Source organism: Serinus canaria, chromosome 10 (assembly GCF_022539315.1).
Source record: "Serinus canaria isolate serCan28SL12 chromosome 10, serCan2020, whole genome shotgun sequence".
Classification (NCBI taxonomy): Eukaryota; Metazoa; Chordata; class Aves; order Passeriformes; family Fringillidae; genus Serinus; species Serinus canaria.
The window spans coordinates 19,518,749-19,535,351 of record NC_066324.1 but is presented as its reverse complement, the minus strand read 5'-3'; positions in this window follow the sequence as shown (position 1 = coordinate 19,535,351).

Below are 16,603 nucleotides of genomic sequence, written 5' to 3'. Positions count from 1 at the left end.
TGCATTTTCTATGGCATCTCCTGTTCTCACCCTTTGTTTTGCTGTCATTAGAGTGTTACATTGCAGCTGGCAGACTCAGGACATGCACAGAAGGAAGCACTGGAAGTAACGGCCAATAGTTTAAGGGAAAATCACAAAACTCCATTTCTTATTTTCCTAAAAGAGAAGGATCAGGAATAGGGGGGTTTCTTGCACGTGTATTTACCTGTCTGCTCTACCAAGAGATCCACAGAAGGCTCCTTCTGCAGCTGTTGCCTGGTGCTTTACAGGTGCTGGGAGGAGCCCATACTCCCCTGCACAGCCCAGTGAGACAGGACAGCCCCAGGGACAGAACTTGTGTGCAGTGGGGCTGGGGGGCACTTACAGATCTCATGTCAGATGCCAGGTTTTGCCTGACTTCACTGGAGTCTTAATGGGCCAGATAAACTGCAGTGAATAGCAGATTACCCTTAAAAAACAGGAAATCCCTGCAGTGTTTCTACAAGAAGCAAGCTATTAACTTTGCACCTCTCCAAAGTGCAGAAGGACATAAATGTTCTTGTAAAGAAAATGAAGAATTAAATCAAGGTAATAAAATTCTCCTGGTACCTACATGGGCACTAAATTTGAATCAAGTTACTGTTGGAAATGGGCCAGAAGTCTGCCCATGTACAACCACCACTGCAACCATCAAAAGAAAAGGAACTTCCCATAACCTGTGAGCCAGTCATGCACCTTCTCTTGGGCAGGGAAGAAAGTCTCCTTTTCAAAGAGATTCTCCTCTTTCCATTTTCATTACTGGGAAAAAAAGTTTAATATGCTCTCCTACATTAGTCCTTCATCTTATGTATTTGTGTTTGTACAGGAGTAATTGCTAAAGCAATTACTGCAATCACAGGACACCAGGGTGTGCTTCAGCCTCAAACAAGAAGACACAACAGGAAGTCAAAGAGATTGTCAGATACTACATGACAAATGTTTAATGGCATTGGTTACAAATGTTTAAATGCCATCCAGACCCAGAGCTTCACCATCCCAGGCCCTTTTGCAGTGAACTGTTCAAATCATGTCCCTGTGGCACGAAGCATTGCTCCCTGTGCCTTGGAGCCTCAACATCTCCTTCCATAGGAGCTGCAGCACACAGTGCTGATCTCTTCCTTGCTGTGAGACCTCTTTAGTTGTAGGTTTTGGAGGTGTTTTGGCTCAGACTGAGGGGCTGGGAGTAAGGGTGTCAGTATTCTATAGAAATGGCAGAATGCATTTCATCCACAGCCCATCAGCACCCTGTTTGCTTGTGTTGGGCAGACATGTCCATGCCTAGAATCTTGAAAATTCTGGATGTTCACATAAAAATATTTTGTTTCTTTTTTACTAGGAATTAGTCTGTGTTCATCCAGCTCAACATTCCCTTTGGTGTTTTTATCTGTTTTTTTTTTTTTTTAATAATTCAAATCCATCTGGAGTCTTTTATAATTTTCTGCAATTTATGCTAATCTTGAACAGATTTCACTTTGTGATTAATTACTTCTTCCTGCAAATCAGCAACTGGAAACACTGAGCTAAGACTAGTTCTTGGGCACAGTTGTCTGTCTTCCCTAAAGAATTTGTACTCGTTACATTGGTTTTGTTCTGTCACAGTTAAAAGGGTTTCCTTTTTCTTCACTCACCAAAAGTACAATAAAAATACAGTGTGAGTTTTGTGTTGATCCTAAATCACTTTACAAGAGGAGATTAATTGCTATGCTACAGATCCAGGAACTAGTGGACAGCATGGCAGAGGAGTGGATAAATAGATACAGCAAGCCATTGGGGGAAATTGTAAGCAGGAATCCAGGGCCTGTTAAACTAAACCATCTCCTACAGTATTTCTGTTTGCATTCCATTCACCACTGATTCACAGCTATCCATCATGACTTGACAGCCTCCTTCAATTAAATCTATTGCAGAATGATTTTTATAGACTTACCAATTTGTTTTGTCGATTTTATTAACGGTTGTTTGAACACAAAAGTAACAACATTACAGTCCCAAAAGAAAGGGTTCAAAGCTATAGCACTGGAGTACGAGGTGAAGCTGCTCTACCTTTTCTGCTCCAGGACACATCTAGACTGAGACTAGTGTCCTCTGTCACTTCAGCATCCTCTTCTGTCTGCCAGCGAGGTGTCAATACCTCTGGTTTGCAGGAGACAACTCTGCTTTGGAGCAGCTTTCCCACTTGGACCAGCCTAATTCCCAGGAATTGCTGAGCAGCCTTTCTTACAAAGAGGACATTGGGAATGAGCCTCATTAACACGAGCAGGAGTCCAGTGCTCAACTGCCTTGGCACCCCTCAGAAATGGGAGTACCAGGCACTGCATTTCTCAACTCCCAAATATCTGTGGTACTGTGCTGATGGCTTCAAGCAGTCTCTGCTGGAAGCTTCAAAGGCCCTTGTGTGCTGAGCACATCCAGTTCCTATCAGCCCCAGAGGTCCCTTCTGAGATGGCATGACACCTTTCATCATCGCATCAGTGTAAAACACAGTGAACAGAGCCCAAGTGAACTTGGGAACTTGGGCAGAGAGTTACAGCACATTGGAAAATGTCAGTTCACCATGTAGATCTCCATTTTGCTTTTGGGTAACTTGCAAACAGCAAACTGTCAAGGCTCTTTCTCCTGCTGTGGGCAAAAGGTATCTCTGTAACAGCTGGGGATCCCTCGTGCTGTGCTGGGTACCCTTCCAAGGCTGCTGCACTGGAAACATGCCATCTGCTGAGCAGCACACCATGGGCCCCAGCCAGGAGCAGGGACAGGGACAGGGGGAGGCAGGTGGCAAATAACAACCCAAGGCTCCTTTAGAACTACTGGCTCGCTAGAAGGGCTGTCCTTGCAGCAGTATTGCCAGCTGGACAGGAAAAGATAGTGGACGGCAAACTGCCTGCTTCAGATGCAGACCCAGGATGGGGTTTGTTAGAAAACAAGAGCTGCAGCACTGCCCCCTCAAAGGAAGTCCCTGTCAGCATCTGTCAAGCACTGCCAGACCTGGCAGTCTCAGTCTCCAGAGAACTGGGGACCTTGTGACAATCAGAGAACTGGCCAGGGGGCTGACTGGTGACTTCCCCACCAGCTGCTCTGAAGCAACTGCAGAGCTGCTCCACACTGCTCTCTGTGCAACCTGCATTGAGCTGTGCATCACAACTTTTCCTGCCAAACATCAGCTTTCCCAACATCTTTCCCACGAAAAGGCTACTGGGCAGGCAAATGGTGTCTGCCTACACTGAGAGAGAAAGGGTTGCAAATGGTGTAGCCAGAGCTCAGTGGAGCTGTGCCTGCCCAGTAACTCTAAGCATCTAACCTCCAAATCCCATTAGTAAGTTTAAATAAGTCTAAGGGGAAAAGGTGCCAGGTTTATCAGAGACCTGACTCTGGAGTAGTCTCCCTGCTGGGCTGAGCCTGTCACCCAGGGCTGACACCACTGGCTGTGCATCTTAGAGGCTTGTACCAATAAAAATCACCAGCAAAAATAACTTTTCCACAATACTTTCTTTTATGGTGCTCTCTTCTCTTATCCCTCTTCCTCTTTTTATTTTTTTCTCCTTTGATTGTTTTCCAAATTTTCCCTGTTAGTTATTAACTAAATGCCAACTCACTGTGTATTTAGTAATCAGATTATTTGCTAATACCTGCCTAAAGCAGTCACCATTGATTAAAAGAAAGACTGGTCATTATGTTATTTTTAATACAAATTATTTAGGTCCTGAGGCTGAGATTGAATTAAAGGAGAGATCAAATTAATGAGGGATTGAATTAAATTAGAAACATCTGATTGCAATATTTCCTACATCTCCAAAGTGCCAGAAGAAGTCAGTGGTATGGCTGTGAATTTCTGTTATTTCATGAAAAAGCATGAACAGCTTGTTTTGACTGCATCTAAGTGTGCCTTACCATGGATACAGCTGGGGAAGTGCTCAAAATCCACAGCAATTTTCAAAGAGGATATCATGCAAAAGATTTAATCAGAACATGAGCCACAAAATCTCTGCTAATTTCTTGTTTCACACAATGTGGGCCAGATTTCCAGGCACTCTGTTCACCCACTGCCTCCCAACAGACATGGCTGCACACAGCCCCTGAAAGCAAAGCTCTGGGCCACCCTTTGGATGCAGGCAAATTTAATACATTCCTTCAGTTATTCAGATTGCTTTTAAATAATTTTCTCTTTTCCACCCTCCCCAAAGTGTCTTAATGAGAGATATGATGTGAAACCACTTCCCTAGCTTCTGATCTGAGCATTTTTATTAGTTCTAAATAGCACAGGGAATGAAGATTTCAAGCTTGCTCTCTACAGGGAGCAATCAGTGGGCTCAGGACGTTGTCTGAACTGAACTGAGCTCCTCAGTTTTAAAAGTGGTCTTTCTAATCCTGCTTCTTATCCTACTAATCATCAACAATCCCATTGCTATTCCTGCCCTGAGTCTGACTTCATCACAGCAGTACTTGTGTTGCCCTGCATTTCAGTCACTTTAGTGAGACTCTGAACTGCTTGTGAGAAATGCTTTAAGTGACTTGATTGATTGTTTATCTCCCAATCATAAATGCAAATTACAGAGCTGAAAGGATTGCTTTGTCTTTATTGCCATACTTCCACATAGAAATATAGAAAATTAAATTTTTTATGATTTCAGTGAGTTCCCTTTATACTTTGATCCAGTGAGTGCAGAGGACAGATTATTCCTTCCAATTTGAGAGACTGCTTTACAGAAGCAGTAAGCCAATCAAGAGAAAAATCTTGGTAGATTTTGGAAGTTGTGACCTAATTCTATCCTTCACTGCATTTCCTCCTCTCTCCAAAACATCCAAAGTTCAAAACAGCTGCCTTATACAGAGCAGTTCTCTCTACTGAAATAGGTCACTTACAGAATAAAGGCCATAACTGCACATCACCCTCTCAAACACAACCCAGAGTGCTTCCCCAAGCCATGCATGGCTGGGCTCTGGGATGCTCCACATCTGGGGAAAAGGCCCTCCTTGTGGAAATGCAGCTGTGTTTTACATCCAAGGCAGAATGACTTTCCCCTGCTGATTTTAAGAACCAATTGCAGTTACAGTCAGAACAAATGCCCAAGTTCATTGAGCAACTCCCCAGACTGCAGAGTCAGAGAATCCCCCTGCCTGTGGCAGATCCCTGCACAGGGAGGCTCCACTTGGGATGGAGATGTGCATTTTGCAAAGGGGCATCTTCTGCTCTATGGAGTTCTGAGTGTAAATTAAGAAAGCTCCACAGCAGGCCCCAGAGCTAGACTGGCTCAGGACAGCTGAGCCCTGCTGGTGGCATGCAAAGGAGCTGCTGTAACATGTTCTTCCGTGGGTGCTGTTTATCAGATGGTGAAACAGCATGACCATGAGCCCCAGGACATCTAAACTGTTTTGTGACAACCATAAAAATTCAGAAGTCAGAAACTGTTCATAAAAAGGCTGCAGATTCCTGGCAAAGGTCCCATGTGGTGGGACCCACAGTTGGAGGTAGGGAGGTTCAGTGGCTGGACACCCTGCAGGCATCTGCCTCATAAATCCACACAAATCCAGCATGGTCAGGACTGGCCTTATAAGTGTGCTTCAGAGGGACTGCTAATACAGTTGGAAATTTCCAGATTCAATCTTTTGCTTCTCTTTTCACTCTGTTTTATTGTTGGGGTTTTTTTTTAACCTAACTGAATCAATAACAGTAGTGTAGCATGTTTTCCCTATTGCTTATATATAAATATAATTTAAAGGCTTAAACTAATGTATGCCTTTCACTGTAGAGAAATTCCCAAGGGATTAAACCAACAAAAAATTAAGATTAAAATATGAGCTTTCAAATGATGAAATATGTATCTCTTCAGTGGTTTACAGAGCTATTGGCTTCTGTATTTACCATTGGGTTCACCCTTATTATATTAAATCTCAGTATAAGACTATATTTAACATTCAGCAAGTGCTGTTCCCTTCCAAAATATCCTCACAGCCTCCTTGCAGGTTTCTCATGCAAGTTCATCAGAAAGCAAAGGTGTTTGGAAGGAGGTTTGAAGCAATGCAGGTTCACTGTCAAATGTCGGATCTCTGACCCTCAACCCTCCCTTCCTGCTCAAACACAGACATCTGTCTGCTCCAGCAGAACAGGGCATCAGCTAAACTGCTGGCACTTCTCTCTTTCTCACATAAAACACTGACTGATTTTGTAACCAGTCCACTGTGCTAAATTATAAGAAAATTTTCTCTAAGGAATTAAGAAAGTTGCTACATGACCAAAAAAAAAAAAAAAAAAAAGTGCATTTAATTCCTGCAGTATTTGTGTGGTTACTGCTGGAGGAAGCCCTTCATGTGCTGTACCCAGACTCAGACACATGATCCTTTTGCTGAGTCCATGGGCTATGCTACTGAAAAAGGAGATATGTTTTTTCAGTGGTAAGGTGATTCAGAGATCCGCAGGTGCTGAGGTGATTGCCTGAGATATGTGGGAAATAGAGGATTGAAAACATAATATTCAAGACAATTACGTTGAGTTTAAGATTAAATAGAACTGTACTGAAACCTATAGTACTATGGGATAATGCAGTGGAGAATAAAGCTTCAGATCTTTTTACTTGCTCTATGCTTACAGGAAAACTAAAATCTCTTGAAGTCTGTTTCTGTAACAAGATTGCTCAAAATCCACATATCCACAAACAGTTAAGGCACCCACTAACGATGCTTACAACTGGGTCATCCATGTTAAAAATAGGTTAGAAACTGTTGTAAAATAGTTGATAGATCGTTAAGCATGCACTGTTAGTTTGGCTGTTCTCTTGTAAAAGGGGTTAAAAGGGTAGTTATAAGAAATACACGGTACTCAAGGTACCATAACACACCAAAGTACAGCACCCCCAAGAGAAACGAGCCAGCATGGACAGAGCTGTAATGGCCAATCAAGCACCTTAAACCTTCATGCAAATGAAGGATCCAAAAAGAAACCAATCCAAAGGGACAAAAAAGAGGATAAAAAGGGGGATCTGACCCACTGAACCCGTGCCGCTCCACTTGGAGCCTCGGGGCCATCGCTGCTGAGCAGCCCCAGCGCCGGCGCTGCTCCATCTTCGACGGGAGCGCTCCTGCTCGGCCCGGGGCCCCTTGCTTTGGGCCTTTCTTTTTATTATCATAAATGCTGAAATCACTGTAGTACCGGGAGTGTGGTCCCGTTTTTAACTATCCAGTTCATTGGCTTTGTGGAAATAAAGAGCAACAACCACCATCCTCCACCAGCCACAGCCAAAGGGCCAGGCAGGCAGGTTTCTGCTGGGTTTGTTCTGTGTCAGCGACTGTGGCACTGCCAGGACAGCTGGGACAGACAGGACAGACCAGGACAGTGGCAGCAGCAGTGAAAGGCACAGAGTGAGTGGATGTCTCATGCAGGCAGGAAGAGGGGCAGCCAAGAGAGGCTGGCTGCCAGGCAGCCATCTCTGTGCTTGCTGCCTGCTCTCTAGCCTGGCACTGGAACATGAGCCCTGTCCCCAGAGCCCTTCCCGGGCAATAGGAAAGCCTGCCTCTGGACAGGCGTGAGGCCACAGCACCAACACCCCAACCCTCCTGCTCCTGCACAAACAGCGGCCATGTCCTAGGGTGATGTTATGATGCTTGTATCCCCATTCGTGTGCTCTCTTTATGCTGGATATTATGTTCTGTGCCTTCAAGACTGGCTCTGAAGAGCAAAGTTTTATTTTGGTTTGGTTTTGTTATCAGCCTGCTCCCCCACGGCTGATGGGACACACAGATGGGGCAGTACATAGTGTGGGTTTTGCTTTGTGCTTGGTTTTTTACTTTGTTCTTGCTCTTGCTTCTGCTTTGCTCTTGCTTTTTGCTTCTGCCCATTAGTTAGTTTAGCTAAGCAGTCCGAATTTTTCCCTGGACTGTTTTTCCTTTCCCTTTTTTGGAACCACTCGAACCTGCTCTGGACTGGGCCCTGGCAAACACTGAGAGAGAATTTGCACCCTGTGGCTGCAGCAGCTGCCGAAGGGACTGATAACAGAGCGACCACCCCAGGAGAGACTTTCTGCATTTGTCACCTTTTACAGAGCAGTGACAGAGTGGTGTCATCCGGTATTGGTCATTTTGTGTGCTGGGGATGCTGTGCCTGTTAAATAAACAGGTTTTTTCCACTTCTCTCTGAGGAATCCTTCCCAAACTGACCAGGGGGAGGGGCTGTGTGGGTTTGCTTTCTGGAGGAGCCCCTTTGGAGGTTTTCTCCCAGATTTGCCCTAAACCAGGACAGGTGACAGCAGCACATGAAAGCACATTAGTGAGGGAGTTGTTTTCGGCAGGGAGGACATCAGGAGCAGCTCTGCCGGGGGATGTCGGCTGCCCCGCTGTCCGCGATGTGGCAAGGTATGTAAATCCCTGCCTTGGGATCCTGCTGTGCACGAGTCACCAGATGGTGCTCTACATACAGACTTGAAAGTTCTTTATCTTAATGTGGGAACTTCTATGGCCTTTGAGGAAATAACGATGTTATTTTTGTGAAGCCTTTCCTTTAAAGTTTAATTGGCATCTCAGTCTTTTCATCTCAAATAGGTTTTTTGTTAAGCTTGGTGCTGGGAGTTTTGAGACAGAATTTACAAGCATGAGACTTCCATCCAGGTCTGCTGAAAATATGTGAGTAAAATATATGAAAATATGTAGTAATATAATTTTTACATCTCTTATTTTGCCTGAAATGGGAAATAAATATAAAGAATATTCTGCACCACAAGAGATATGACATCACAAAAGTAGTACCATGTAAGAAAAGAAATCTGAGGACGTGGTGAGGATTAAATAATAGGTAGAAAGCTTTTCAGATTAAAATAGCTACAGTATAGTAGAGCATTCTAATATTTTAGAAATATAATGCCAAGTGTACCCAAATCCTACTCATCTTCCCTCCAAAATCCTATACCCATCCTGCTTCATCTAATAGTTTTAAGACAATTAACAGAAATACTGAGAATATGGATGCCTCTTTTTCTTTTTCATCACCTCTGAAAAGAGGATTCATCTCATTAAAGTATCTTTTAGAGGTCACGCGCACTACGACTGAGGACCAGGACAACAGCAATTTATCAGAGCACACATTTGATTTTCTCCTTGGAGTGTTGGGAACCGCCCAGGAGATGGCAGCAAATGGCACTCCGGGGGCAGGAACTCCGGGTGAGCCTGCGAGATGCTCAAACCAGCGCCCGGTTCCCGATTTCACCGGGTTTATCTTCTACCCAAGCAAGAACCCAACTCATTAATTTTGTTCTTTGCGGAGCGGCAGAGAGAACAAAGCCGCGTGAGGCTTTCACAACGTTGCACTCAATCGGTGTGTAACGTTGTAAAAATATAGCAGCACTTTGAAGTAACTTGTCATTTTCATAAAATTTATAATTACTCGAATCATTTATTTCCCTACATGAATGCTATTAAAAATAGTTTCACGGGGAGCACAATTTGTTATGAAGTGAAGGTCAATCTCATTTAGATCACTGTAGCAGGGGTCCTAATAACATCCTGGCAGGAATGAGGTATCTCATTACAGAAGTTGTATTTTGTTCGAAATATTAGGTCGTCATTAACTGAGCACTAAAATACACATAATATTGGATGACATAAATTATTCCCCTGAAAAACTGCCACACACAGAGGTGGTAAAACAATGATGAGGGTACCACACAAGCTTAACATTTTCTACCTTTTCTAGCTGGATTCACCTACTTAATATCAGTTTGGTTTGTTGCTGCTGCTGGGTACTGAGTCACAGTTGGGTTGCTGGAATTATACAGAGAGCTGGGTTCAGACTGTGGCACTGCAAACTACAACCAGCAAGAAAGATGTTTCATTTTCCTTGTAACAGCTGAGTAAGCTGCCATCCAGGAAACACCAAAATTTAAAAGGAAAAAAAAATTAAAAACAGAGAGAGTACAGAAGTAGACACTGCCTTTAGAAATACAAGAGAAGGAGTTACTTTCCCTTTAATTATCTTTACCCATTTGGAAAGTACCAACTGGTTTTTCTAGGCCTTTCATTCTACTGGAATCACAGTTGAAGGTATGGATGTGTTTGAATGCTTCTCTGGAGCTCCAAGCCAGTCAACAATACCCAGAAAGGGATCACAAATTACCCATGGCAGGGAGCTCAACAGTTGCAGGAGCCCTGCTCCTCTTACAGGAGGCTTCAGGCCTCCCATGGGATCACCTAAAGACCACAACACACCCTGAGGCACAGCAGCAGCCTCAGGAAACTGTGGGGAAAGCAGAAAAAGAGGTTCTGCAGATTTCCTGGCACCATGCAGTGCATCCAGGAAAGGTTCTGCATCCATGGAGTGTGTGCTGTAACAGCAACACCCCCTTTCCTTTCAGCAGAACAGGTTTAACCACGGGTGCTCTGCAGAGGTTGTGGTCAGAAGGTGTGTACAAACACACACACTCAACCTGGAGCAGCTCACAGCAGCTCCAGATGGCACTGAGGCAACACTTGGTGTTTCTGTTTTGCAGAAGCAAAGGCAGCCCTGCTGGTTTGTGACTATAGCTAGGGTTTCTTAAAAATTTCCAACTGGGAGTTGGGATTTTTTTAAAAAATACTGATCAAATTTCCAGATAGAAAAATGCTAGTTACAAGAATGAAATATTTTAATTATATTTTCAGCTGCAGATTATGACCGCAGACAGTAGTGCTTAGCATCTGAGGCAGGGAGGCCCCACAACATCCTACAGAGACACCCCACGTCCCTGTGCCCCCCAGGCCACATCCCCAGGGTGTGCCACCACACCACATCACCAAAATGAATCCCTACCCATCATGTAACAGGGACACAGGGACAGGCATGCTGGATGATGAGTCCATTGTGCAGTGCTTACACACAGGAAGTCTATATTTTTAATTTTACTTTCTCCCTGTCACCGACTTACTATATTTACATCAGCTTTAAAATTTTCTTTTTGATCAGTTTTCTTTGTGAAACACTTTCTTAGTAGGTAAAACACAAACATAAATAGCTACAGTGAGAGAATTGTGAATTGGCTTGAAGAGGGTGCTGCAAAAAGGAAAAGGCAATGCAGGAATACAGAGCATGTGCAAGAACAGGCAAGGCAAAAGAGCTCAAAAGAGCACAAAAGCTTACAGAAAATGACCTTAACAGCTGAATTTTGAACAAAAAAAAAAAAACAGCAATCAAGCAGTAAATCGTGATCAGGTAAGGTGAAACACTCTAAGGTTCTTGGAGGGTGAAGACTGAAGAGCATTTCTGCTGAAAGCAAGTAAAAGTCTACACCTGCCCACTGTTCATTTCTGCCTGTGCATGGCCCTGAGAGGTAGTGCACTTTCTCCTGAGGACCATCCAGGGAACAGAGTGGATAAAAATCGGGGTTAAAAATACAAACCTCTTTTGCCCGAGTTATTTTTTCCCCCAGTCTGCTGCCTCCACTTGGTCTCCATGGTTACACAAATACTTCTAGTGGTACCTTTGCTACTGTCATGTGAAGAAGGGTTAGGGAGAATGGAGAAGCCAGCAGAGGGCTGCTGAAGCTGACATGCTGCAGAAAGGGAAAGCTCATCTCAGGATGCTCTGAGATTTCACAAGCCTTGCCTTTGCAGAAGGTCTGATTTAAGAAGTCCCCAGCCCAGTGCCCTCTGCAGCAGTGTTTGTGCAGAGAACAGTGTCACCCTCTCCTCCAGCAGTGCCTCGGTGCAGCAGAGAGGATGCAGGGCAGTGCAGACAGGAGGGATTTGCCTCTGCTGCCAGGGAAAAGCCATGGAACACTGAGGCCATTTTCCAGGAGACAGATCCTGAAAACTGAGCTGACTGGAGCTGGCAGAGAACTCATGCAGAAAATGTAACGATGGGGGAGCCAGGAGGGAGAAGGTGCTATTTGTAGTTTGGTGCAAAAGACTCCAAAGACAGAATGGACAGTGCTGTGATTTCTCACTTTTTCTTACAGCAAAAAATGGATGAACTACACGGATTCAGCTCCTCTCCAGCACCAGAATGGACTTGGAGGCCAACCTACACCTATTTCTTAACCAAAACAATGCTAATGTACCTCTGGGGAAACTGCCAATACCAGTGACGTGTTTCTAAACAGAACCTCTCATCTCTTGTTTTTTGAACTGTTATATCAGTCCTCTGGATCTATTTGCAGAATTGCTTCAGAGTTTGTTTAACACCAGACTTTTAGCTCCAAACTGGTTTTCTGTGATACTTCTCAAATCTGAAAGGTCTCTCTCCAGCATGCCAACCCTTAGCATGACACAATGGCTGCTATCAAATATAAATATAGAAATAAACAGAGGTTAGAGCACACAAACATCCTTTATGTATTTGAACAAGGATACATTATTATATCAGTTCATGAAAATTGTATTTAAATGCAGTGTATATAGGTATTTATTATCAAAAACAGTATTTCATGTAGGTTAATAGATGATAAAGATATAAAGAAAAGATAATGAACTAATCTCAACCTATTTTTTCCCCTTCCTCAGTCATGAAGAGTGCTTGTCATTCCTTTAGCATCCCTTCAGTGGCAATAAAATGGACCTTGCTTCCAACATTTGATCATTACTGAGAAGTCCCCAGTGCTCAAGCCCATCAAAAGGTGAAGAAATGCACAGAGTGACTCCTATGAGATCATTCACTCCCAGAGAAGAGCAATTAATGGATTGCAAGTCATGACTGGCATTGCTGGGAACCACAAAATCAGGTGGGTGGGATCAAAGTGGTAAGAGATCTCTTCTGCTCCAGAGCACAGGAAAGACTGGATTTCACCACTGCTGTCCTCCCTACCTCACACTGACAGTCCCACTTCTCCCCTCTATTCACTGGTTTACAATACTGTGATATGGGTGCCCTCATTTTCTAACTGTACTTCCAAATCCTGAAAAGATTGACTGGCAAAATGTTTGTCAGGTAATCTGTCACTTTTACTATGCATCCCTCACTGTTCATGGACCTTTCCAGGCTATTACACACTTCAAAGAAGCTTATGATTACCTCCTCAGGAGCTGGAGAAAAAGCATGAGATCATTCTCTACTACCTAATTCATTCAAATGGAGTTAACTCATTTTTATAACATTTGCTAAATTGTTTGTCCCAAAAGCAAGAATACACTTTCACTTTTGTAATGCATGCCTGCAAATGAAAATTACTTCTGCTGTGGAATTTTCTACAGGCCTCGTTAGATGAGTGATTTATGGCAGCCCAGACCCAACTGCACCAACGCAACATGCACTGTGCCCACAGAATTTAACTCCTGGTGTTTAAAAATTCTGAGAGTTGAACTGGGCATCATTAAACTGGAGGTCAAACTACATCATTATTGTATTTTCTTGCACATTTGTCTCTGCTTTTCTGAGTCTGCAGAACAACTTCTGCAGCCACTTACCTTAACCAGGTGCTCCAGTCTCTCTGAGTGCCACAGAGTCCCTCTGAGTGCCACTGAGGGAACCCCAGCCCCGAGAGGTGAACAGCGGGGCGGGGGAGCTCTCCCGTGTCTGGGCGGTACAGAGAGCAGCCGGGCTGATCCCCATCCCCGGGGATACGGAGGGCAGCCAGGCTGATCCCCATCCCCTGGGGTACGGAGAGCAGCCAGGCTGATCCACATCCCCGGGGGTACGGAGGGCAGCCAGGCTGATCCCGGGGGTACGGAGGGCAGCCGGGCTGATCCCCATCCCCGGGGGTACGGAGGGCAGCCGGGCTGATCCCCATCCCCGGGGTACGGAGGGCAGCCGGGCTGATCCCCATCCCCGGGGGTACGGAGGGCAGCCGGGCTGATCCCCTGGGGTACCAAAGGCAGCCGGGCTGATCGCCTGCAGCAGAGGAGATGCTGGAACAATGGCAGAAGATGAAGGGCCCGACTCTGAGCAGGGGTTAATCCAAGGTTTATTTCAGGAGCTCCGGGGAGCCCCCACAACCTCAGGGGGCTCCTGCTGAGAGCCCTGGGAGAGATGCCACGGTTGCGTTTAAAGGGAGGTGCAAACCTAAAGTAGATAACATTTGCTGACCAATAAGAAAACTTTAGGTATGGATACTGGGGGAATGGACATTTAAGACAGTGTATGGGGTAACAGCTGGGGTTGACCCCTGACCTCTGGCTAATCACTCGCTGTCCTGGATCAAAGTTCTAGATGGAGAGGATGGGATGCTGAGTGACTGACAGAGAGCCAGGGCAGGGATTTGGGGATGATCTCAACAAAGGAGAGGGATTACACAGGTAGAGAGAGGGGATACAATCTGGGGTAAACCACTTGGGGAAAATAAGGGGATACAAAGACAAGACCATTATAACACATAAAAACACACTACAACAACCAGGCACCCAGCAGCCACGCTGCCCAGTGTGGGAGCCAGAGACTGAGCCCTGCAAGGTCCCACATGGGCCCCTCGCTAGCACCCATTCTGCATCCAAGACTTTTGGGCCACTCTTGCCCTGCACCCATCCAGCCTGTGATCCTCTCCCTCTCTCAGAGGCTGTGGAAGTGCAGGATATCCTTGTACTCATTTCTGGTGCATCTTTCTGAAAATACTGCTATGATGACAGTCACAAGTGGTGGAATGCTGAATAAACATTCTCTGAGGAATTGTAAAGAGGTTTAACTGTATTAAAAGCAAAAGCATATCTTGGCAGTCAAGCTACCTGTCCACATCAAGAAAGGTGGAGATCTAAGCAGCAAAGCTGTGCTGGAGACAGTTCAATCCAACTCAGTTAAGCCAGATACTGAAACTGCAGCCAGTGTTCACAGTGCTTGTTCCAACCTGCTTTCCAGCAAGCCTTGCTGCCTGCTCTCCTGGAAATTGCCTTGCCCCACCTCACTTCAGCAAGCCATCCACCCTTCCTCCTCTCTGCAGAGAGCTAGAATTCCCTGCCTACATTCCCATGTATGGAGGAGGGGCAATTTTTGATGGCATCTCACTATTCACCCCATTTTCCCCCTAAATGTCACTTGGCTGGTGTGCCACACTTGGCACGAGACGCCAGCACAGGCCCCCACCTTATCCCAGACAGAGCCCATTGAAGTCTCAGACTGACAATACCCAAACGTTTTGCATGTGTTCTCCAAAGAACCAGGAGTATTTCCATGCACAGGAGGCTGCAAAGACCCCACCCTGGCACCCACCAGCAGGCAGCACTCCATGCATGAGAGCAGCAAGGCAGCAATGCAAAGAAGAGTGCCAGGCACTGCTGTATTTATGTGGTTTTCAGGAGCCATGCTTAGAGGAACACTTGGCACTTATCTTTCAGGCAGTGTGAGTCCAGCCCACACAAACCCTGTGCCAGCTCAAGGCACTGCAGTCTCCCCACTCCTCCTCTCTCCCCACGAGTCCCTGGTGTTCCCTGGATGCAGAAACCTCCAGCCCCACCACAGCCCCTTGGCTCCCCCCCAAGGCACAAAGTCCTGGCCCTTCCTTGCCAGCTCTCAATGTCAAATGCAAAAAAGGAACCCAAGAGTCTCTATTGAACACCAGTTCCTATGAATCTATAAAAATTTATGTGAGATACATCTATCTAATCTATCTTTCTCTACCTGTGAAGGCAGATGGAATTAATACAGAAAATCAGATAAGACTGTTAATTTCAATGTTGAAATTGTGTAACAGCATTGTACAACAATCTTTCTGTGAGTTTTTAAATATCATTGATCCTTTCCCTATCAAATTGCTCTTTAAAAGGCTTTCTTTCTATCAATTTTTAATGGCTTTTTTGATAGTATCATCGATATAGGCTTTTAAAAATTCCATATGTCACAAGATTGTAATATAAAGCACATATAAACAGCACATAAAAAGCAGAAATTAGAAGACAATCACACCCTAAAAGCCATAAATTCAGTGCAAAACCTCATTAATTGTGCAACCAACTTTTAGCATATCTTCTGGGTATATAAATTCATTTTTAGTGTCAGAAAATGGTCTGATAACACTTGCAAGATTGGGAAGTTTCATCCATGAACATATAAGGACTTGAAATGAAAGCTGAAAAAAGACTTAGTATCTCCATGGTATCCAGAACTGGGTCTGGATATAACTTCTCAAACTGTAGGAGGAAAATGAACTAACTTTGCTACCATGGAAACAGAACAGTGCAATATAACTGATTGTTACTTGTCTGCCTTTACAAGACCAATTGCTAAAACGTTATGGCCTTCAATACCATGGGTAGATTTCTTTCCACCTCCACCTGAGAAGTAAATCTGCAGGAAAGGACCAAGAACAAGCTCACCAAACAAGAGGGAGCAGCCCAGGAATGACAGGCATTTCTAGGAAAAAAAAAAAAAGGGGATTACAGAGGAGAAAGGGAGTAAGAGGAAGATGGAGAAAGAAGATGTGAAGGAAGAGGGGAGGAAGGGTTTGGTTTGATTAGTGAGACACAAAAAAGGCCCTTAAAATGAAGGGCTGGATCCTGGCCGTGCTAAAATAAACTTTATGTATAAATTGGGCAGCAAATCCTGGATTGGTGTTACCGCTTCTGGAAACCATGCACATCTTTAATTCCTTAACGTAGTTTTCCTTTCCTCTTCGCTGGAAAATGCCGCCGTCCTTGGATGAGTCCAAAGCACCCAACAATTACCGCCGCCTGCATTCTCCTGACACTTTGTGAGGTTCTGAGCCACAATCTT